At 36.7% G+C, this 23841-nt stretch overlaps 3 protein-coding genes across 9 annotated transcripts in view; 2 read left to right on the top strand and 1 right to left on the bottom strand.

The window, feature by feature from the left end:
* Positions 1–23841, top strand: part of sh3gl2a (SH3 domain containing GRB2 like 2a, endophilin A1) — a 527445-nt gene that overhangs the window by 150320 nt on the left and 353284 nt on the right. The gene's annotated exons all lie outside the window — the stretch shown is intronic.
* The window catches only part of bnc2 (basonuclin zinc finger protein 2), a 194527-nt gene that overhangs the window by 103382 nt on the left and 67304 nt on the right, over positions 1–23841 (bottom strand). The window contains 1 exon segment of one of the 7 annotated variants that reach the window (NM_001327752.2): positions 433–749. The gene's annotated coding sequence lies outside the window, so the exon portion shown is untranslated. 7 annotated transcript variants of the gene reach the window in all.
* The window catches only part of LOC147846851 (uncharacterized), a 707546-nt gene that overhangs the window by 652903 nt on the left and 30802 nt on the right, over positions 1–23841 (top strand). The gene's annotated exons all lie outside the window — the stretch shown is intronic.

Below are 23841 nucleotides of genomic sequence, written 5' to 3'. Positions count from 1 at the left end.
GGGAGAGAAAAAAAGGGGGATGGCAGAAAAATGGAGGAGGAGATGGTGAAGGAGCTTCTTTTTTTTGTCTGCGTCCCCCCCACAAACACTTTCACTTTTTTTTTGTTTTTGTTTTTTTGAAATGTCAGTCAAGCTGTGTATGGGCTGTCCTCCAAACATACACGGACATACACATACATACATTCCAAACAGAAATCAATCGTCGAGCACACTCAGTCACCCGTAACCTGCCCTTTGAACCCCCTCACACATCTCAACACAGACAAAAACACCACACTTTTTGGCTCTTTGCAGCTCTACTACACTCCATATCTCACAATCCAAAACTATCGCTAACAGCTCAAAGTTTCATTCCAAAGAAAAGAGCTGAAATGAGACAAGAGCAAAAGACAAATCGTCCCTCCCTTCTCCCCAAAAGGTGCCCTTTCTCACCAGAGTGTCCGGCGTGGTTTTCCTCCCAGCTGTGTAGAGATCAGGTGTTGGAGTGTGTCAGTTCAAAAGCAGCCCCTCCTCTCTTACTCTTTCTCTTTTTCCTTCCCTCGCTTTCTTCGGGCCCCTTCTCGCCCTCAGAGAAGCCTGTCCTCTGTTTCCAGACTAACTCCAGCTAGCGCTGTGTCAGTGTGCATGTGCGTGCAGCCGTGAGTACATGTGTGTTGTTGTGAGGTAGAGCATGTGTGTGTCGGGCCGCAGCGCGTCTGAGTTAACTGCTCCTCTCTTCTTGCTGGCACTCAATGACACGGCTCTCTCTCTCCTCCACTGATCTGCTTTCCCACTGAGAGGGAGAGAGAGAGGGAGAGAGAGAGAGAGCAGGAGGGGAAAGGGTTGTCCCTGTCTTATTACCAGCTCTCCATGCCTGATGCTTCTCCACTCCAGACCTCAGTGGGATTGAGCCACTCTCTAATACATGCACTCACACACACACACACACACACACACACACACACACACACACACACACACACACACACACACACACACACACACACACACACATATAACTGGCCCATCCACACAACTGTTCCAAGCAAATAATGCATTTGTCAATACAATTGGACAAGCTCCAACTTCTATAATAGCCTCAATGCTAAACCAAAAGATGTTTCTGAGCCTTCCAACTGCACTTTATTTTGCATTTATTTCACTTTACGTTGGACAGCCGGTAAACTTACAGAAAATGTTTAACAATTTGCTACCAGGAATTAAAAAAATGATAAAAAAACACATTGTGTTTCAATAGCCGGAAAGAAGTAGCAACGTGTCATTATTTAGGGTAGGCAGAAAAACCCTTGATTTTTATCACCAAGTCTTATTCCTTTGTCTGTTTTTCTTCCCTTGTATTAAACAGCTCTAGCTAATGGTTGTATGTAATCAGTCCACGCCCCCCCTCCAACAACTCCCCCTGCGAATGCACGCACACACACACACACACACACACACACACACACACACACACACACACACACACACACACACCGTCTTGTGGAGTAGTGCGGCAGAGCACATAATCATACATACTCTCACCCACTCACAAACACAAACACACACACACACACACGCAGGGAAACCTCGAGTGGATGCTTTCAGATTTTAATTAAGAAAAAAATGAGGAAGAGGCTCCATTTTTGCCAAATTGGTCCCCGCAGCAGACAGTCTCACAAAGGTGGAGGAGAGAAAGAAAGCCCTAACATATGCACTTACAATAAGTGGCAGCATCTCTCCCTCGTTGTACATGCCAAAACATTTTACCTGAGAAATGTGTTGTGTAATAAAGCCATTTTTTGTTATTATTGCATGTTTTTGCTCTCGTAAGTTTTTTTCCTTCAGCATTTCGTCAGCTGTTAAAATTACAGTCTTTGACAATGCCAGTATGTCTGAGGAAGATGTCACCGTGATCTCCCTTCTATGAGACAGAAAGAAAGGGAATTAACTTTTCTCCCTTTCGCTACATTAAATGGCTTCTCGTATGTAGAAAGCCACTTGAAATTTTGTGGCAATTTGAAGGAGACAGCTGTTACTGTCTGTTAAAAGCCTCTGTACAGCACTAATGACAGCTCTGGCTAACCTTTACCTGAGTAATCTGCACAGCATTTTGTCTGATCAAATCTAGTGTCTTCTTCTTCTTTTTCTTTTTTCAGATTGAATGAAAAGGCAAAAGGGAATGGTGGCAGCCGCAATGAGAACTTAATATGCCGTTTTGTTTCTTTTCCTCACCTCTTTTCTCTCTCTCTCTCTGTCTGTCTCTCTCTCTCTCTCTCTCTCTCAAGTGTAGAGTGCCTTCCGCAGTAACCAAAGACTTGAAGACTGCACGTCTTTACAAGCAAATGGACACTAATGAGAGAGATGCTTAGAGCCTATTGTCACACATTTGTCCCCTCCATTTCATCTCTCTGCTCAGATTTTCTCTTGTTCAGTACTAAATGGCAGTCAATTGTTGTTTTTGAATACAACATGGACATTAATGTGTAGTAACCATGGCTTTAAAAAAAATCTCTACCGGTTACATTATCGATAAACCCAATTCCAGTAAACCTGTTTCTTCTTTTTTTTTACTCTTAAATGTCTCAATTGCTCTTCATTTGACTTTCTCTCTTGAATGTGCTTGATTTTTGAAAGCTACAGAGTGTTTTAAGTTAAGCGGTCAGCTCAGCTTCTGACCTCCCCATTAATAGTTGTTATTTGTGAGAGTTTTAAGAGGCTAATATCCTTTTCCCTTTTTGCATGTTGGCTCCATCTTTTTCTTTCAGCATGTCCCATCCTCATTCTCTCTCTCACATGTGCACGCACGCAGGTGAGCTTGAGCTCAGATCCAGCCAGTGGCAGCAGCAGAAGCAGCAGTCAAGGAAAGCAGAGAGCCCCAGTAATGGACTCCTTTATTAAAACTATTATTCTGCAAGACTTCAAATTCCCTCCAGACTAGGGCCATGTCGAAGCTGATATAATTAACTAGAGGCTCAGCTACGGATCAATTACCAGACAAGCAAGTGATAGCCAAATCAATGAAAGATCATCAGCCACATTATCTGTGTTGCAACTCATTAGAGTAAAAGAGAAGAGAGCATGCTGGGAGTCCTGGGGCTGTGGCACTGCGGCAGCACAGAGGACATCGACTTTTTCTTAGTGACCTATGTCAGTTTCAGTGTCAGGGTTTCTTTTTTTCCAAGGTGTCTTTTTTTTCTCAGGGTGCCTCTGTATGATTTTTTTAAGTAACCGCCAAGTGCTGAACTCTTTTTGCAAATGACTTGACATTGATAATAAACTTTGCCTGCACTGAGGGAAGGCTGGTAAACAACCGAGAGGGGAAAAAATCGTTATCTGACAAGTGAATGGCAAAGTAAACCCTAATTAATTATTCATGAGGTGACATGATGTTTTTTTGTTCCTGTAGAGAATGGTACTAGCAACATCAAGGTCATGGGTTTGATACCCTGGGAATTGTATGAACTGACAAAATGTATGCTTTGAATGCAGTATAATTCACTTTATAGTGACTACCTACAAAATGAAGCTATGGAGTATTCTGATAATAGTAATAATGAAAGTCAAAGACGAAGAAATGAAAAGCAGCTGCCAAAAGAAGTGTATTTTATTGAATGTTTTAGAAAGAAAGAAAGATAGGAAGAAATAGATAAATAAAAACAAGGTAGATAATAAATAAGACAGGTTCACAGGAAGTAAGTGTGCTTCAGGATTGAGTGGTTCTAATCTCTTCTCTTCACACTGATGCCCACCTAATGGCTGAGATAAGGTTTTCTCTAGTCCTCGCTTCTCTGAGTGCCTATTAAAATTAGGGTTCTCTTTTAAAACAACTGTGCCATAGTGCCATTTTCTCATCTTGTTGTTAAGCCAAAGAGGAAAAGCATACAACTCGTTCACGATAGTGAGGTTAACCTCTAAAACAAATAATGCCAAATGAATATTTTAAAGACTTATTCATTGTCCCCTCCCTGTCTAACACACAAGTATTGTACACGCAAGTGAATGAAGGAGTAGGAAATTAGAGTGCCCCTCATGTGACTTGAAGACAGCGTGTCGATCAGATGGCAGCCAAATAGAACTGTCACTGTTCTGTTCTGCTGGAAGACGCAAAGGGCCACAAGACATCATATGACACCATGCATAAACAACCTTTCACTTGTGTAAGAATGAGAGAAAGTGAAGGTCCCCTGAACTCAAGAGCCACACATGATCTAAATGCCATCAATAGTGCAATCACTGAGTATTCCACGTACCATTGTGACCAGCTAGAGCAAAGGATTTAGAGAGAACAAAAACATTCTCATATTAGCCTACTTAAAAGCGAAATGCGCAAACATTTATTTTTCAAAACACTCATGGTGCTTATGAATTTGAGAACATTGAAAAAGAAAAAGAAACAAATCATTCAACCTGCCTCGTTCTATGGTTCATGAGGACTGTTGACTTAGTAACGCTCAGCAATCACACAATTAGCTGCTCTCTTCATCTAACATCACCTCTGCTGACTGAGGAGAAAAGCCATGCTTGAAAGGGCAGAGGTTTTGTGTCCACCCATCTTCTGTCACCTTTTCCTGTTCCTTGCCCCTTGATTCTCTCTTGGTAAAGCTTCTCAAGTAAATCTCAATGCTTGCATACAATCGTCCAATTTGTAAATCTGTCTAAAAACTTATCTATACAATGGCTACTTTAATAAACAAAATCGACAACTAAGACTAAATCTATTAGTTATAAAAAGGTTAACTGAAATAAAATAACAATTAGCAAAAACAACAATAGTTTTCAGAAATAATCTGACCTTTCTTCATTTGCCAATAAAATGTAAACAAAGCATGTTTAACTACATACACTATCTTTAATATGAAGCTTATCCTAATTCTTCATTATTTTTACTTTATTTATTCAAGATGTATTTGTGTGGATGTGGGTCAATGTACAAACTTTGCTTTGGTCGAAACTAGAATTGCTCTGGTTAATCTGTTCAACTAGATTTATTCAAACTAAAGCCACTAATGCAACAAACTAAAATGAAACTGAAATTGACAGCAAAATCTAAAAATGATATCAAAATAAAAAACTAATTTAAAAGTGAAAACTATAATAATCTTGGTCACCTTCCTAACCTTATAAGAACAAAAATGATACCTACACTTAAAAAAAAAAAAAAAAGTTGTAAATAAAATAAATATTAAATTCTATACTATTTCACTTTCAAAATGTTATGTTAATGTAAAATACATATGCCATTTCTTTGTAATTGTTTAATTGTTTTGGTCACTACCAGTTGTGGGGTTATACATATATATATGGTGACGCGGTGGTGCAGTGGGTAGTGCTTCTGCCTCACAGCAAGAAGGTTGCTGGTTTGAGCCTCGGCTGGGTCAGTTCCTTCGGGTGCTCCGGTTTACCCCACAAATCCAAAGACATGCGGTACAGGTGAATTGGGTAGGCTAAATTGTCCGAAGTGTATGTGTGTGAATGAGAATGTACTGGTGTTTCCCAGTGATGGGTTGCAGCTGGAAGGTCATCCACTGTATAAAACATATGCTGGAATTGGCGGTTCATTCTGCTGTGGCGACCCCAGATTAATAAAGGGACTAAGCCGAAAAAGAAAATAAATGAATGATATATATGTATATATGATGATATTTCTTGACTTCACACAGAAACAGCAAAGCAACACTTGTAGCATGACATCACTTTGTTGCAGAGATGCTATTGGTTAAATGCCGGCAAAGTAGAACATAGAAGCAGCTTGAACCAGAATGCGCGAGTAGGTGGTAACGTCTAGATAGGATAAAGCTGAGAATACGCACATCAATATAGCATCATTTTTATGACACTGTATAACAATAATTAATATTTACAATACTGTGACGGTTGGGTTTAGGGTTGGGGTAGGGGTAGGGGTAGACATGTCTGCGTTCTGGAGGCATTATAAAGTTGATGACGACAACATTGCCATAGCAAACTATGGGATATGTAAACTTTGGATTGTGACATTTCTTTTTTGATTGTTCAAGCTACCTCACAAAAAAGTGATCGGTTTGTTAATAGTAATAGTTAATAGTTGTTGAATGTTAAAATAATATTTTAATAGATATTTTTCAAGACACTTCTAAACAGCTTAAAGTGAGATTTAAAGGTTTAACTAGGTAAATTAGGTTCACTAGGCAGGTTAGGGTAATTAGGCAAAATATTGTATAACAATGGTTTGTTCTGTAGACTATAAAAACATAATATAATATAATATAATATAATATAATATAATATAATATAATATAATATAATATAATATAATATAATATAATATATCGTAAAGGGGCTAATAATTTTGTCCTTAAAATGGTGTTTAAAAAAGTAAAAAACTGCTTTTATTCTAGCCAAATATATATATTTTTTTCTTTTCTTTTTTCTTGCATAAATCTGGTAATCAACTCCAGTCTTGATCAAAACTACTAAATTGCTTAAGAAACTGAATTTAAGGTAGTAAATGTGAACAGTGCACAAGGTTTAAGTAGATTTCATATTTGCACACTTGCATACAATTTCCAGTGTGGATGCACAGAATAATTTAAAAAATGTATTTAGCACCGCAGAAGTGCTTGTACTGCATCAGTGGCATATTTACCAGACCCAAATTGTAGGAAGCAATAATAAAAGTCACAATTAAATGTTTTGACCACACAATTTGTTCGATACAAATAAACAACTGAAATCAATTCTCAAACATAATAAACAATTCAAGAAAACAAATACAAATCAGGCCACCAACTCAATAAACTAGACTAATTCAAACAATCTGTAGGTGATTTTTTGTTGCCTTTTTATCACTCACTCACTCACTCCATTCATTCATTCATTCCTGTATAGAGAAAGTATTGTTCCCAGGTAAGATATATTCAACATTACTGTTGTGTTAATGACTCACAATGTCATAGCAAGATCAAAAGCTTAATTTTGTTAAAAGACTAAGCAGTCAGCTCTACTGTATTTGACAGCAGCTGCATCAAATATGCAAGTTATGAATTACATAATGCTTTACAACAATGTGTAATATTAAGGAAGCATTGACACTGTTTCCCTTTTTAATGACGGCTAATTCAAAACTAAGTCCATTTGCTGACAAACTTTAAAAAACCCATCCATTACAGTTTTTTTTCTCAGTTGCTTTGGCACATTTCTCAGGTCAAAATTGAAATTCTCAAAACTGTTTAATTTTCACATCATTGTGTCAATTGTGCACATCCCATTTCTCATGTTTTTCATTCCTTTGAACAATTTGCAAATGCTTTTGTACAGCCATGCAAATGATTATGAGCAATTCTCTGAGGATTTTTACATTATCAATTGCTTAGGTGAGCAAATGTATTATTTTGGTCTCTGTCTGAATAGTCTCACACCCACACAACATTTAATTGTCTTTATGCGCAAAATGACTAAACATGTTGGCATAATATTTTGTCATTATGCATTTTTCTATACATTTCCATTAGACTTTTCATCTAAATCTGTGTACAATGAGTTAGTTTCTCCCATTATTTCTTTTTTCTAATGAAGGTGCATCTCAAAGGACATAACCCTATGTTCACATTTCTACTTTTGTTTTTTTTATTTGTGATGTATTTTTTTTTCTTTATCCTATACTGGGACCTTACTGTATCTGTACCAATTACAGAACAAACAGCAAACGATTAGCCATAGTTTACATCAGAACACCCTTCACACTGTCATTTTGACAACATGACTGAGCAATTTGACAGTCTTATCAATACACAATGACACAAGGACTTGCCAATGTCCTTCTGATGGCACTGGCACGTTTATTTACACAGAAATTTTGTTTTAAGAGATGAACTAAGGATTATGAGCAAGAGACTGGCTTTTTAAGGTAATCAATGGTGTTTTGCTAATTGTACATGTTGTTTTGAGAAATGCACTTACTGTTTTTTAAATTTCAATTCTGATCTAAGAAATGTACCAAAGCGACTGAGAAAATCTGTAAAAGTGAACCTTTAAATCAAGATGGTCAGGATAAGGGTACACTGTCAAACATGCAGGGTTTCACACAATTCATTCACCTTGTTCCAACACAAATCAATTAGGTAAACTTGCTGTAACACATTTAAGTGTATAAGTAGTTTGAACAAGTAGCAAAAATATTTTTGTGAGTACAGAAATTCATAGTTTTTCTGCATTTGTATTAGTTTTTAAGTGCAAAAAAAGCTTTTTTAACATCATAAATTAAAGTAACTTGCAAAATGATTATCTGAATTAAGAGAAGGCAAATGCTACCATATAAAATCAAGACACCCTTATTTCTAAATGTGAAATACAATGCAAATTGTGTCAAAGCAGCTTTACAAGGCTGGCAATGGATTTTCGACTGTATAGGCAATGCATTAGGCACCTATGGTCAATTGGCATTGTTGCTGAGTTTAAACTGTTGATGTTTGAAATAAAATGACAGTAAGAGCAGAAATGATAGTCTAGCATACTGTCACTTTAAATCAAACACAGATAAAGCAATGCGGTTGGATCGCAGATCAATTTTTGAATTAATTATCAAGAGAGAAATATAGAGGGAGAGAACAGCAAAATGATTGTACAATTTGTTCACAATTTGTCTCAGTACGTTTAAAAAAATTAATCTAGACAGACAGACCGACCGACCGATCGATTGATTGACTGATTGATTCAATGTTATGTAATGTTGTTGGTTTCTCAAATAGGAAAAAATAAATTACAAAATAAATATATTAGTAGTCATTTTATTATCAACAACAGTAATAATAGTTAACATCTTGTTTAAAGTGTCATTATAATGCACCCAATGCACACACACACACACACACACGTGTGTGTGTGTGTGTGTGTGTGACTTGAGGAATGCAGTTTTTGAATATACACATTGACTATAATTATTTAATTAATAGTATCTGCTAAGCAAACGTTCACACCAAATCATAAACACTAGAGTTTCAATTCATTACCTGTATATTCACAGTATAATGCTGAAAACTTGGAAAAGAAAGCAAGTAGAAAAGGAAGCAGCCAGAGACAGAGAGATAGCCACAAATTGTGAAGCTTTCCTATTCTGCATATAAGAATCAGTGGTGCGTGTCCCTGGAGCTCCTGATTAGGTTTACTCACTCACACGCCTGTCATCAATTACTCCTCTTTGACACATGGACCAGTCCACTTTACGGTTCACACAGGGGGTTCCTACACAGAAAATGGTATGGCCCTCACAGACAAAGTGAAAGAAAGCAAAAGTCCAACTGAAATAAAATGGCTTGCTGTGAGTGCTATACCATATAGATTATACTGTATAGTCCATCTAACACCAGTCTTTTGATAATACTGCAACGTAATGACCTCATGAGGGAAGATCCAGAAAGCTGTCTGCCATCTGATTCCACGTCCTGAGCTCCGAGAGGAAGCAAAAACATGTGTGTCCTATTAGCCAGGGGACATTTATTGATGGTGCAAGCTGTCGTAGAACATGAATGTTAACAATCAAGAAACAAGGGCCAGCATGCTGTACAGTACTGATGAGCAAAAATCTGCAATGAATCACATTGAAAAAGAGGCCAAGGTGCGATGTTTACAGAAAGAAAGAAAGAAAGAAAGAAAGAAAGAAAGAAAGAAAGAAAGAAAGAAAGAAAGAAATCTCAATATTTTCATAATACCACATAATTGATCACCTTGCAATTGTACAATTGATAATGATAATAAATTAGCATTGACTCTTAATCACTGGCCAAAGTACTTGTGATCCCTGTTTCAATCTGATTCTTTTTATACTGGTGTGTGTATTTTATTATTATTATTTTTATTGTTGTTATTATCATTACTATTATTATTATTATTATCATACACACTTTTTAACCATTTGTACCTCCCCTCTGTCGCCTTGCATCCTTATTCCCTCTTGTTCAAGAGACGGGGGACTGTAGAGCTGCAGCAGAGACCACAGTCCCTTTCACAGAGAGACATAACTGAATAATTCAGCCACTCTTTACTCTTCTCCTGCCTGCCACCCATTAAAACTGTTAGCCTCTTGAATGCACCCGCCACCCTGTTTTTTCATCCCGCAGCGCTGTAAGACCTTCTCGCTTTGCTCTGGCCTTTTAAAATGCTGTGATGAGTGTGTATGTGTGTACAGTAGCCGGTTGAGTGGCTCTCTGTCATGGCAGTAAATAAATAAATAAGCAGGTGTGTATAAATGTGTAAATAGGGTTGGCCACAGAGCTGACAACTGAGAGAGAGCCACCATGCTGCATCATGACAAGACGAGAGAGAAGTGTATCTCTAGGGTACTGTCCACTCCATGTCTTTCACTCCTCTCTTTCTCGCTCTCTTTCTCAGGCGTGCCATGACCAGACTCACTCTCACTTACAGAACCTCTAGATTTTGATTAGGCTCAGTCCAAGGCTGGTCACACCACAGCTTTTTGGTGTTAATTCAGAGGGCGCCTGAGAAAGGGTGATGAGCTATTTTACCAGCACTTTCTTCAAGTGTTTCTGCCGCTTGAGAAAAAAAACAAAAAACTGTGCACTCTTTATTTTGTTTTTTTTTTCAACTTATTGTGTTTTTTTTTCTCTTTTCTTTTTTTATCTCACTTTGTGTTTTTGTTTTAATCTCATTTCATGTACACTATATAAATGAATTGTAAAGTAGGATTGCTGATGGAGTTGATTTTATATGTAAATACTATCTTAAACTACTATTTTTATTATTTGTTGTTATGTACAGTAGTAAATGTTGTTGCTGTTTTTAAATATGTGTCAGAATATAGTCAGCTTCCAATAGGTCTATTTAGCTTTAGCTAATGTCAGTCAGTCTAATGGCAGTGAGCTGCAAGGTTATTTTAGTAAACAAAAACTTATTTTTTAATCGAAATAAATAAAAAATATAACTTACTACAGTCACTGAAAAACTAACGGACATAAAATAAGAATTAGCAAAGCAAAGTAATTCTTTTCAGAGTACTCATTTGGTTGGAAAATCTGACCTGCGGCTGTTAAGAGAAACACTGGTAGATGGCAACCAAACACAATAGTCAAGCATATCAGTATAAACGAAAACTTCATTTATTCATCTTCTTTTCCACATAGTCCCTTAATTAATCAGGGGTCGCAACAGCGAAATGAAATGCCAACTTATCCAGAATACATTTTACACATCACAGCCATACGTTCTTTCAGCTCCACACAGAAATGCCAACTGAACTGAAGGTTTGAATCAGCAACCTTCTTGCAATAGTGATACCCACTGTACCACCATGACGACCAAACGAAAACTTGATTAAACTAATTATTAAACTAAAAATAAATATAAAAATTAAATAGAAATGTGTTCACAAAATGAAAACTAAACTTAAACTAATAAATCATGAAATGAACTAAAACTAAATTGTAGAGCAAATTAAAAAAATAGTGTAAAAACTATTAAAAACTAATAAGTGTTCAAGGGAAGAAGCATCATGCGGGTGGGGGGGATGCCATCATATACATCATGAGCCAGACTGAAAAGAATTCCTCTACTGTTTTCTAGAGAAATTTAGAATTTAGAATAGATGAATATGTAGTAGGTACAAAACTACTAACTGTAAATGGGTGGCAAACCAGTTTTATTTCTTTGGACCAGAACAAGCCGGTTTTCCATCACCTTTGACCAAGAGTTAGAGTAAAGCAGTGACCGATTAGTGATCAGTTAAGAAACTAGTGTTTGCGCATGTGAGGAGTGTGTATGTGTGTCATCTGATGAATCAGTGTTGCACTTTGATTGGTTGTGTGTGGGAAAGGAGAGCAAGTAGCTTCCAGTTAGACTTTTGTGTTTAGGTAGAGCATTGTGTGTAGTGTTTGGAAAAAAGTGCTTTAGACAATTGAAAACTTGAAAAATTGAGTTCAAGGCTGAGAAATAGTTTATGGTTGTGAAGATTTGATGTGTAGTTTTGCATTTTGAGTGAGATATTTCAGAAATGTGTGGCGTGAAAAGATTGTGTGTGTAAGCAATTGGGAAAAAAACTGTAAGTATGGCAGAGATATGTTTACTGACTGCTGAATGTTCTTGGTTTGTAGATGACATGTTATTGGCAACTTCCACACAAGGGTTTCACAAAAGATTAGATTCTGACGATTGCTGGTAAATGGAGGTAAGAGCACAAGCCACGGGTTACATGCAGACGAGAAACAGGTAAGAAATTCTTATTCCTAGCCAGAAGCCATACATGGACGAAGTGATGGTAAGTGATTTTTACCTGCTTGATTCACTGGGGTGGAATTGAAGGGATGGGTAAATATTTGTGGCATACGAGCCACCAACCTCTAGACCTGCCATATCCCAGATTGAGGAACATTCCTTTTGTTTCAGCTAGAAATCAGTGGCTTCAGCTTTCTGGTGACCCATTGCTGCTGAAGGTGGTGTTGCGCTAAGTCCTAGACAATGCAGCTCTTCTGGAACCAGTGACTGACTGCTGAGACTAGACTTAGGAGGATGGTACCCTAGAATGCACCAATTGGGGGAATTCAAAGCATTTTCTACTTAGGCCAGGAACAGATTTTTAGAAGGTCTGCTGGCCATGATGGGTTTTAAGGCAAATTTCTCAGATCTTGTGTTCAATCTTCTCATCACTCTGCAAATAGTAACAAATAAGAAGATGATGAATGATCACATCAATAATGCAGGAAAGATAGGCCTCCCAGAATCTTATCTATAAGACAGGAATTAATCAAAAAGCATTGAAAAAAAAGTGATGAAAACTTATAAGGAAGAATTCACTCGACAGCTGGAAGGTTAGTGCAAAATCCAAAAATCCTTGGATCCAATAGGTTTTACCAGGATTCAGGAGTACATTTGCATGTCATTGTTGTAGATAAGGATGGATGTCCCTCTGGAACACCTTGTTAATGAAATGTATAAATGAATTACCATGCCTTCATTGTGTCATTCAAGGTTTGCCTTAGAGTACCCTTCTCCACATAGTACCAGAAAGTGTTGACAAAATGATATTCCATCTGATAATGATGACTGCTATCCATTTCTGAGGAAATTAATAATTTAACCGTATATGTTACATAAGCAACATTTTTAAGCATGTTTTTAAGTCTGATTTGAATGTCAAGTGATTTTAATTCTACATTGTAAACAATTCTGCAAAACAAACTGCAAACATCATTTTTTGAGTGTACTAAATCATGCGCCAATTTGTGCCAATGTTTCCTGTTTGCTGCTACCTCAGTTTGAATTAAAACAAATTTCAGGGATAAATTAAGTTTTTAACAAAGGTTTGGCGATGAAACCACACCAGACTTTGTCTCCTTAACCAATCACCTATTCCCTAAAATGTATTTAAAGCAGACCAGCCTTCTAGCACTTTTCTTCTTATTTTCTTAAACCCACCCTCCTTCCTTTTATTTCCTTGCTTCCCATTAACAATCCTATAAACCCCTCTTTACTGTTAGGTTGAATCAGGGGTTCAATCACAGTACCAAAATATCACAGAGATGGTACCCTCACTCTAAGTCTCTGTGGCAGCATTGTAGGATGCCCGATCAACCTACTTACCTGTTCAATGTTTGTCCTCTTACTTCTCTTCCTCTTCATTCCACTGTTCTCTTACCATCCCCTTCATCCCTACATCCCTACAATAAAGTCTAGATCAAAGTGTGGCATGGTCCATCCTGGTGAAACTGGAGTTTAAAAAGTATTCTTTTCAGTTCTCTTCAATTCTACAGCCCACTCATCATTGGTTTGCATATACCTGTACTGTATACATTGTGTGCCGTTTCCCATCATCTTAATAAATCTTAGCCTACATGAAAGTAAGACAGGTTGACAAAAATCCATAATAAAACTGCCTTCACCTCAGTTCCCCTGGTGATGTATTACAACCCTGTGCTATTTACCATGACTCTACCACAATGTCTTTAGTTCAAGACCCAGTTTTTCTTATATTGAAAACCTTGAATGCCCACAACATGCAGCTTAAGTACTGTGTGAGTGCAAATGTCGCTTACTGCATGTAATAATTGTGTCTAATTCATTAAGTCCTTTACAAGCTAAAACTCATTGACTGCAATTGATTAAAGATAGACATGCTGCTAGAATACCAGCTACACTTCCGCTCTCATTTTCTCTCTCACACACTTTCTCCCCTTTGGGAAGACACTTCTCATTTTTTCTAGTTTTGGCCAATTTGGATGGGTCCCAGCCAGAGACAGATTACACAAAATAGCATATCAAACATAATCAATCTTCAACCCCTGGAAGCCATCACTCTCACTATGAATAATTACTGTTGTGCGTTGCCAGAGCCAAAATTTTGCCACCACTGTTTTAGTCCAGTCTGCCATTAACTTTGAGAATATTATCAAGATGTGTATTTGCCCAAAAGTTTTAAAGCCCTTTTCATGTATTCTCCATCCCTCTCTCTCTCTCTCTCTCTCTCTCTCCTGTCTTTGTCTTTCTGTTTGGACATGTAAAGGAGGAGCAGAGAGGACAGTGCCTTCTTCCAGCTATTAACTTCTCTCTCTGCAGGTTCCCACCTCATTCGGACAGGAAGACTGCACAAGTCATCATTAACCCCAAGTGGTGTTATTTGTGCTTCAGCCAACACATTTTCTGCCTACTAGAATGTGTGGCTACGCAGCCAAAACCTTTTTGCCTCCAGACTGCACTGTCAAACACTCCAAAGGAAATGTGCAGCATTGTGTCTGGACAGGATGGTAAAAGAGACAAGAATGGAGGGAAGAAAAGAGTCAAGAACACTGAAGAAAGAAGGAGGCAGAGAAATCTTTAGATGAGCAAGCACATCGGAGTGGGTTGCTGTGGAAATGAGGCAGCTCCAGTAGGAGGCTCCAGGAGTGGATGGCTGTCTTATCTGCTGGCAGCTGAGTGATGTGCACCTAAAGTCAGAGTAGTGGGAGCAGAGAGACTCCTCACGCTACAGCATTCTACTAAAGATAGTGGAGATAGGCACACTGCATTAAATCACTTCAGATGGTGAGGGAGAACGCCTGCAGGTCTATGAACTCCCAAACAAATCTCAGCTGAGGCTCTTCTCAAAATATGCCACCTTTTATACATCTGTATCCTTAGTCTAGGTTGGTTGAGTAAATGGATGTCTAAAAACTTGAGAGGAACATGTTTGTACCACCAAGTTGCTATTATAGCAATGTATAAATGCCCCTTACCTTGCCTTAAACTTCTACTAATAGTCACAAAATTGCTAATTCAATCATTAATTGTATTAGTGCATTGGTAATATATATTAAATGGAGTATTGCGCTAGTTCAGACAGGACAGGTCAGTCAAGTTCCAAGCATCTGACGATCAGCTGCTCCTGATGTGCAGTGGTGAAAAGAGTTCTGAAAAATCATACTTAAGTAAAAGTACCAATACTTGCCAAAAAATGTAGTGCAAGTAGAGTTAAAGTATCTGTTGTAAATATTACTAACTATGTATTCAGTAAACATTTTAAAAGTACTCAAGAGTAGTGAGTAGTAAGTATTACGCTGTAACAAGCTGATGCATTTACATGTACAGTAATTTGTGGATGTGTTGAAACGTAACATTCTGTAGTACATTTAGTTATTGCTCAGCAGGCACACAACGTCATAAGATGTTAATATTAGGTTAGATTTAGGTCGTGACGACAGGTGACCAAAATTCAAGGTCTAGTCAGCATCTAAGCACAATGTTATTTTGATGTCCAATAATGACATCAAATGACATTTAATATTTGGTTGATTTTAAGTTGTTACAAAAAGTCCAATGTCAAGCTAACATCTTAAACCAACATCATATTGATGTGAAACACTGACAAGTATTCGTCAGGTATTGCAACCAGAATCCAACATTTGATAGACGTCATAGCGGTAACGTCCACACAACCTCAAGCTGTAACATCATCAAATGTTGATATTTGATTTGGTTTTGGGTTGGTTGTTGGACATTGATGTTGGCCTGACATTGAGTTCTGACGTCAATCCAATTTTCATTTCCAAAAAATGTGCAACATCCATAACATTAGGGTTAAACATCAATCTGACGCAATGTTGACGTCTTGTGCCTGCTGAGTGTTTAAGACCATTTCGAGCATCATACAGTAAACATCTATTATTTTCTCATCAGTGACATGCATCTAGACAGTCTCTGGGTCAATGCATGTAAAGATTTTGGACATCTTCTTGGACACTTTTAATGCTTCCAAACAGTTTGCTGCCATTATAAAGCGCACATGAGGTAATTCATTATGATACGATTTACTTTCTATGTGTGATCAGATTGGACTGGAATCACAGGACTGGTTTTTCTCATCCCCATAGACAAGAAAAATAAAGTAGTGGCTGCAGGAAAGTAGTGGAGTAAAAGTACCAATACTGCACTAAAATGTACTCACGGGAAAGTAAAAGTACACATTTATAAAACGACTTAGTAAATTACAATTTCTTAGAAAAACTACTCAGTTACAATAATTAAAAAATTTGTAATTAGTTACTTTACACCACAGCTGATGTGTACCAATCCTTTTTGACACTTATCAAAGTGGTATATTCTACCCCATTTAACTGCTATATCTGACTTCTTTTCAAGTAAAAGAAAAATAATAATAATCTTGCATTTTTTTCTGACTGTGTTTAATTGTAATTGTATGTGCATGATTCTGATTCTTGTTGCATAACCCCTATGGGAAGTTAAACTTGCTGCTTCTTTCCCTGCTCTGTCCATGCATGGCTGCCTGGATGGGCACACAGAGATTTGCCCATAACAGAACCACATGACCAATGCCTAATGTGTGCATATTGTTTGCTTTATCTCTATTAAACAGAGATAAGATAACATTTTGGTGAAGTGATGCTGACTAAAATAACGTTTCCCCTGATATATTGGGGGAAAGGAATATGTATTATTATTATTATTATTATTATTATTATTATCAGCTTTCTGATAACTTTAATTATCAGAATTTTAAAAATGGCAAATCAAAACAAAGCACTTTTATTATTATCATCAGCAGCACATGTACTAAGATGAGTGAAAAGCTTAGGTAGTCTTACATTTTCCCTAATCTTGCTTGTATTATTTTAGTCCTCTATGTACAGTCCATAATTTTTAATGAGCCAGAATGAGTCAAACATGTTAAACCAGCACTTTTTAAGTTCTTGTGTACAGAGAAATGTGAATCAAAATGCAATAGATTGAACTATTGTGTCTAAATGGATTGTTTAGATTAAATCTTTAGACTGTGGTCAGATAGTTACTATGCACAGAGACCTAAATGGGACAGACCTAGACAGCTACTATACGGTTATACACACATTATAGGAAAACGGAGTTACACTCTATTCTTGTCTAGACGTGTTTCACCCTGAAGCTTGCTTCATCACAATAAGCCGTTCTGCAAAAGTCAACAGCTGCATTAGATTTGTTCACATTCCTCAAGAGCTAGGTATGACCAACAGCGTCACCTGTCTTGATGAATCAGAAAAGATTTTTAGAACTATTCATGTATTATGTGTAAAACCATAACGGTTTTAAATATGTCAATGCACACGTCAATTCAAATCATCAGTAAAGGGATAGAATACAGTAAATGCAAATAAGGCTGAAAATATTTGGTCAGTTTGATCAACAACTGTCCTTTTTCTACTACAATGACAATTGCATAAAAAAGTATAAAATATGCACAGCTTACATATTTGTCTGCCTCCCTACTAAAAGCACTGGAGCAGCTTCCCTCTATAAGGCACTTAGTCTGACAGTACTCGAAAGAAGAAAAAAAGCATTTGTATGTTAAAAATTACTGTGTGTGAATGGTTGAAGTACCAAAAACATAAATCTTCCAACTATATGATAAGTCAGAATTATTAGCCCCCCTGAATTATTAGACCACCTGTTTATTTTTACCATTTCATTTTTTACCATGTCATTTTTAATAACAGATTTTTTTGATCTTTGTCATGATGACAGTTAATAATATTTTACTAGATATTTTTCAAGACACTTCTATACAGCTTAAAGTGACATTTAAAGGCTTAACTAGGTTAATTAGGTTAACTAGGCAGGTTTAAAAAAAATTAAAACTGCTTTTATTCTAGCCGAAATAAAACAAATAAGACTTTCTCCAGAAGAAAAAATATTATCAGACAAACTATGAAAATTTTCTTGCTCTCTTAAACATAATTTGGGAAATATATAATATTATAATATAATATATATAAAATATTCTACTTTCTAGTGTAAATTTTTAGTATTTTAAATAGTATATACTGTTTTATGTCCTGTTTTACTTGTTTGAACTTATTTGTTATATTTGTAAATGGTGAGAGATCTGCATAAAATATTTACAAAATTTATATACAAAAAAGTATAATAAATGCAGGTAATGTTTGTCTATATTTTATTAAATAATGTTCCAAAGATTTAAAAATATATTTTTTAAAGATTTAAAAAGAAAATAAAGCTATTGAAATGCACTGGTCAAATGTTAAAATAAAAAAATTTTTTTTTTTTTACCAAATAGCTTTTTATTAGCTACAGTATATGCATAGTAGCAGCTATATTACAGTTAGCATTTGTGCCTAAATCAACCTTGTTTTCAGTTGAGGTCCCTTTTTAAATAATTTGTTCATTAAATTTAGATTTCTTGAAATAAAATATTTTTTTGATGCCTAAACAAGCTGTATAGTGGTGTAGGCTGTGATGTTCAAAGCAGGAAAACTGAGCGCATCGTATACCACTGCGATTGTTTTCTATTTAATAATCAAAGGAGCATTCACGTACGTCAGTGTGCACCGTCGATCCAAGGGGGTGTAAGGCTTCTCTCATGCTTGCACACTTTTACCCAGCGGTGTGGGGTTTGGGATGGAGGCATCAGTATTTTAATTGCCTCGCTTCTCATGCGAGGAGAGTTCGGAGTCTGCTTTGCCTGGAGGGCGGCTGGCCATCGCTCTCTCCCCGGCCTGCTCAGCACGCACACGGGGAGTAGCATTAGTCTAATTAGCAGTGGTATTTTTGTGGCTTGTTTTCTTAAATTTGAAATGTGTGATCTGAATTAAATATGCCTCAGTATTTGTTCCTAATAAAAAAGAAAAAAAGGGAAGAAAAAAAACACACACAGAGGAACAGAAACACTAACCTTACCCTCTTAGTCCTCATACGAAAGTAATTTAGCCTTCCAGAGAACTGTGTGCATTCTTTTCTGGGACCACTTCTCTCAGTGGGTGTCTGTGGGCCCTCAGTGCCAGTAATTGCTTCCATACCTCCGGAGAGAGCTGTGTGCTATGGCCCTACCCTGTGCTCCAACACGTGGGATGCTTTCATCACATCCCTACTCAGACTCCCACCAATACATGCGAGCACACACACACACACACACACACACACACACACACACACACACACACACACACACACACACACACACACACACACACACACACACACACACACACACACACACACACAGCATTACTCCACCTCCACTCCAGCTCTCGGACTCAATTTCACTACACTTACACCCCTTTTGATCCTTCCAGCACAAGCTTCCCAATCGCCACTCTCCACAAGACACTAGACACTATTCAACATGCCCTGAAGTCATATAAGCAGGAAGTTCTTCTCAATCTGACATATTGCAAAACACAAAGCCCTGAGCTCTGAGAATGTGCAGCTCAAACTGCCGTCGGTTGGATGGTGGTCTGGGGCTGTAATGTCAGAGCTAACTGCTACCTCAAAGACAGCTTTTATTAAAATGATGTTTACAATATGCCGTTTTATGAGCCACAGTTGTAGTAAAACAGCTCTTGTAAAGTGTGTTAAATCATCAGCACTCAGTGGTGCTGATGTAAGAATATGAATCTTTGAGAAACTTCATGAGAACTATTGCAGTGCTTTGGCATGGCCCCTCACCGAGGTGCCTGATTGGCAGAGGTGGCATGTCATAACAAACCGCAAGCACACATAAAATCAACTACACGCACAGTCGGTTTAAATAAAGAAGCATTTGCCTGCGTGTGTTTGTGGGGAGGTGTGGTCTACCATAGCAAGAACAATGGAGGGATGCTATTCAGACAAGAACAGATTACAGGAAAGAGAGAGAGAGAGAGAGTACAAAGGACACTCGAGCATTGACTGCTCGTATTAAAACAGCACTCTGTCAGTCTGAATGGGAACAGCAGATGCCAGGACAGCACGCAGTCCCTTTAGTGAAGACACTGTGAGCCAGCACTAATCACAGAAGGCCAGTGCTTTTATGTATGTGTTTGTCTAGTCTAGTCTTTTTAGTCCAAATATCTAAAAATTCTTAAATCAAGAAGCATTTTATAAACAAGCAAAACATATTGTGTTGTTTTACAGTTTTTTCCAACTGCTGACACACAAAATAATTTCATGTCATACAATTTCGGAAACCTCTCAGTCAAAATGCTAAACTACACCCCAAATCTCCAAAACCAAAACTATTTCTCAGCCTTATAATTTTTTTACGATTGCTTAAGCACAATTTTGAAATTAAGGCTCATTTTGTCAAAACACTACACACAATTTCCACATCCACACACACAAACAGCAGAACACATCAGTTCTTTTGCAAAATAAAACACTTCATTTAAAACTTTACAACAATATAACAAATCACAATTTTGACACCAAACGGAACAAACACGCTTCATTCAATGTAAATCTGTTTGCTTCATTTACACACTGCTGTAATCAATCTTAAACACTTGTATAATTTCTAACTGACTAATACTGACATAATCTAGGTTTGAGAGATACTGCTATAAAGTACATGAACATACGGTATTCACCAAACAGTAATGGACTCATAGCTAATTATTGCCCTATACTAGCAAACCCTCCAACAAATGTAAAGCGTATTTATTCAGCTTTCCAGTGATGTATACATTTCAATATATTAAAAAAATTCCCATCCCGTCTCCTGTTTACCAATTTTCCCAATATATAAGTTGAAGTCAGAATTATTAGCCCCCCTGAATTATCAGCCCCCTTGTTTATTTTTTTCCTCAATTTTTGTTTAACGGAAAGAAAAAAGATTCCACCCCATTTCTAAACATAATAGTTTTAATAACTCATTTGTAATAACTGATTCATTTTATCTTTGCCATGATGACAGTAAATAATATTTTACTAGATTTTTTTTTCAAGACACTTCTATACAGTTTAAAGCTTAAACTGACATTTAAAGGCTTAACTTGTTTAAGTAGATTAACTAGGCAGGTTAGGGTAATTAGGCAAGTTATTGTATAATGATGGTTTGTTCTGTAGACTATCGAAAATATATATAGCTTTAAGGGGCTAATAGTTTTGTCCCTAAAATAGCTTTTAAAAAAATTAAAAAACTGCATTTGATCTAGCAGAAATAATAAAAAAAAATATTATCGGACATATTGTGAAAATTTCCTTGCTCTGTTCAACATCATTTAAAAAATATATTTAAATAAGAAAAGAAACTCACTCTCTCTCTCTCTCTCTCTCTCTCTCTCTATATATATATATATATATATATATATATATATATATATATATATATATATCGAGCATAATATAATAGCATAACTTTTGTTTAATGACATTTTATTTACATCAAACAACAATTTTAACTAGTTGAATCATTATTTTTTATTATTATACTCTTAAAACTATTGAACAACACCTATTTTTTTCTATAACAATTAAAAAAAAACATTTTTGATTCCTTATACTTTTGTGATAATTATAATATGTCATAATTTATCATATCAGTAGATGTATGTGAAGGCATATGCACAGACGTTTTGTATAGCCTACAGTGGGAACTGTGCTTAAGTATCAGAGTGGCTTTTATTAAATTCAAAAGGGGATTCAAATATCATGGGAAATACCAATGAGCTCGCAATGCGGGCCAGGTCATGTAGAGTGGTTGGCCCTAGAGGTGTGGAGACAGGCAGTCTGTGACCATTTGAGGACACCTTGTGCATCAGTCTCTGTTTAGAAGACAGACGTGCAGCTACTTTTATTGCGAGGTGACAAGGTGCTATTAGCTTCATGCGCACCTCATCACACGCTGTCAACAGCACTCAGTAAACGCACCCCTCCTCTTCAACACCACTGCTGTGCATCTCTGGGACAGTGACAGGAGGGTAAAAATGATTTGAGGAAAGGGAGAGCCATCATCACACCTTTTACGAAAGATTAACATTGTGAAGCATGTCAGAACTGTGGTGTAGTGGTTAAGCACACGTGAGACATTGAGCTAAGCTTTTCTTATGTCTCTTGACATAAATTATTTTCTCCTACAAGGGTTTAAATGACAATAAGAATAGGTAATATTATTTATTTACTATACTAACATTGTAGAAATACTGTTATTGAACTGAATTGAATTAGCATTGGGTAACACTAATATCTGATAATAATATCTTTAGATATTGCTTTCACTAATAAGTCACTACCAGTCATTAGACTGTTTAATACCTGCCGATTCGAACAAATCACTTAAATGAATGGGCTTCATCAGTGGTTATCAGCTAATATAGATATGGGCAAGTAGGCTATGGAGTAGGCTACTGGAAGGCTCAGAAGGCTGTTATCATCCATCCACATGGTTAATCCGCTATAGATCACATACAGCTGTGGTCGAAAGTTAACAATGATTATTATATTATTTATTAAATTTCCCATAAATTATATTTTATTAATGTCTACCCCTACCCCAACCCTAAACCCAACCATCACAGTAATGTAAAACAGGTCTGGATCTACACTCTTAAAAAAAAAGGTTCCTTGAGGTTCTATATAGAACCTTGGGGTTCTATACTTGGCCAGTAGAACCTTTTACCGAAAAAATGGTTCCATTTAGAACCCTTTGACTGCAAAGAACCTTTTTGATTAAAACGGTTCTATAATTTTTGTAACATAACATAATTATTTAGTAAAGATTATGAAATAATTATAAGTTATAACACAGAGAGACAAAGCTTTTTGAGTCAAAACCTAATAAAATGAATGCTGTGGTCAAAAACTTAATCAGTGTACAGTATGATGGGATTTTTTTATGCAGGTTTGTACAATAGCATATAACTTATAGGCCTAGTTTATGTTTAACATTTTTGACAAATTATTTTGTGAAATAAATAAAATAACCAATTTATTTAGACTGTGCAGTAACATGTTGTTATGGTTTAATAATTTATTTGAAACTAACAATTATAAAAAAGCCCTCTGGTGACGTCAGTCATTGACAAGGACATCGTCATGGACCAGTGGTGAAGAGCCTCGAGAGAAGGTTAATTTTTCGAAAGGAGAAGTCCACTATTTCAGCTTCATCATTCAGGTATGTTAGTACATTTAATATATATAGTGAAATATTTTGTATTATGAAGTAAGGTTTCTATTTGATAGAAAATCCCTCGTGTTATATGGTGATACAGATTGAATAGGGGCAACTTTAGCGTTAATATGGATAAACACTGTGCTTGCGATGACCTCGGTCGTCACCCTTCAGTTCAGAAATCTGTTAAGTTGAATTTGTTCTGCTTTTTATTCGAAATAAGTTACAATATCGCTATACTTGTTTGTCAGTACTACTAATTAAATTACCGATAACAGTACACAGCTGTGTTATTTGAAGGCGAGCTTCGAGAGAGCGTGAATGAAGCATGTGCATGTTACTTTAAAATTAACTAGATTTGTGCCGATTTCATCGTGTTTTTCGTGTTGTTTTTAGCTCCAACCTTGAACAAACGCTCACTTTTAGCTTGGTTCGTGTGTGTTTTATCAGTGATTGAGCTAAACTCTGCAAAGTAGTGGACATTACTGCCCGCTTTTGAGACGTTCCCGCTAGTCTGCATAAATCCG

This window comes from Danio rerio, chromosome 1 (assembly GCF_052040795.2).
Source record: "Danio rerio strain M-AB ecotype USA chromosome 1, GRCz13ab, whole genome shotgun sequence".
Lineage (NCBI taxonomy): Eukaryota > Metazoa > Chordata > Actinopteri > Cypriniformes > Danionidae > Danio > Danio rerio.
This window is presented reverse-complemented; position numbering and strand designations above follow the sequence as displayed.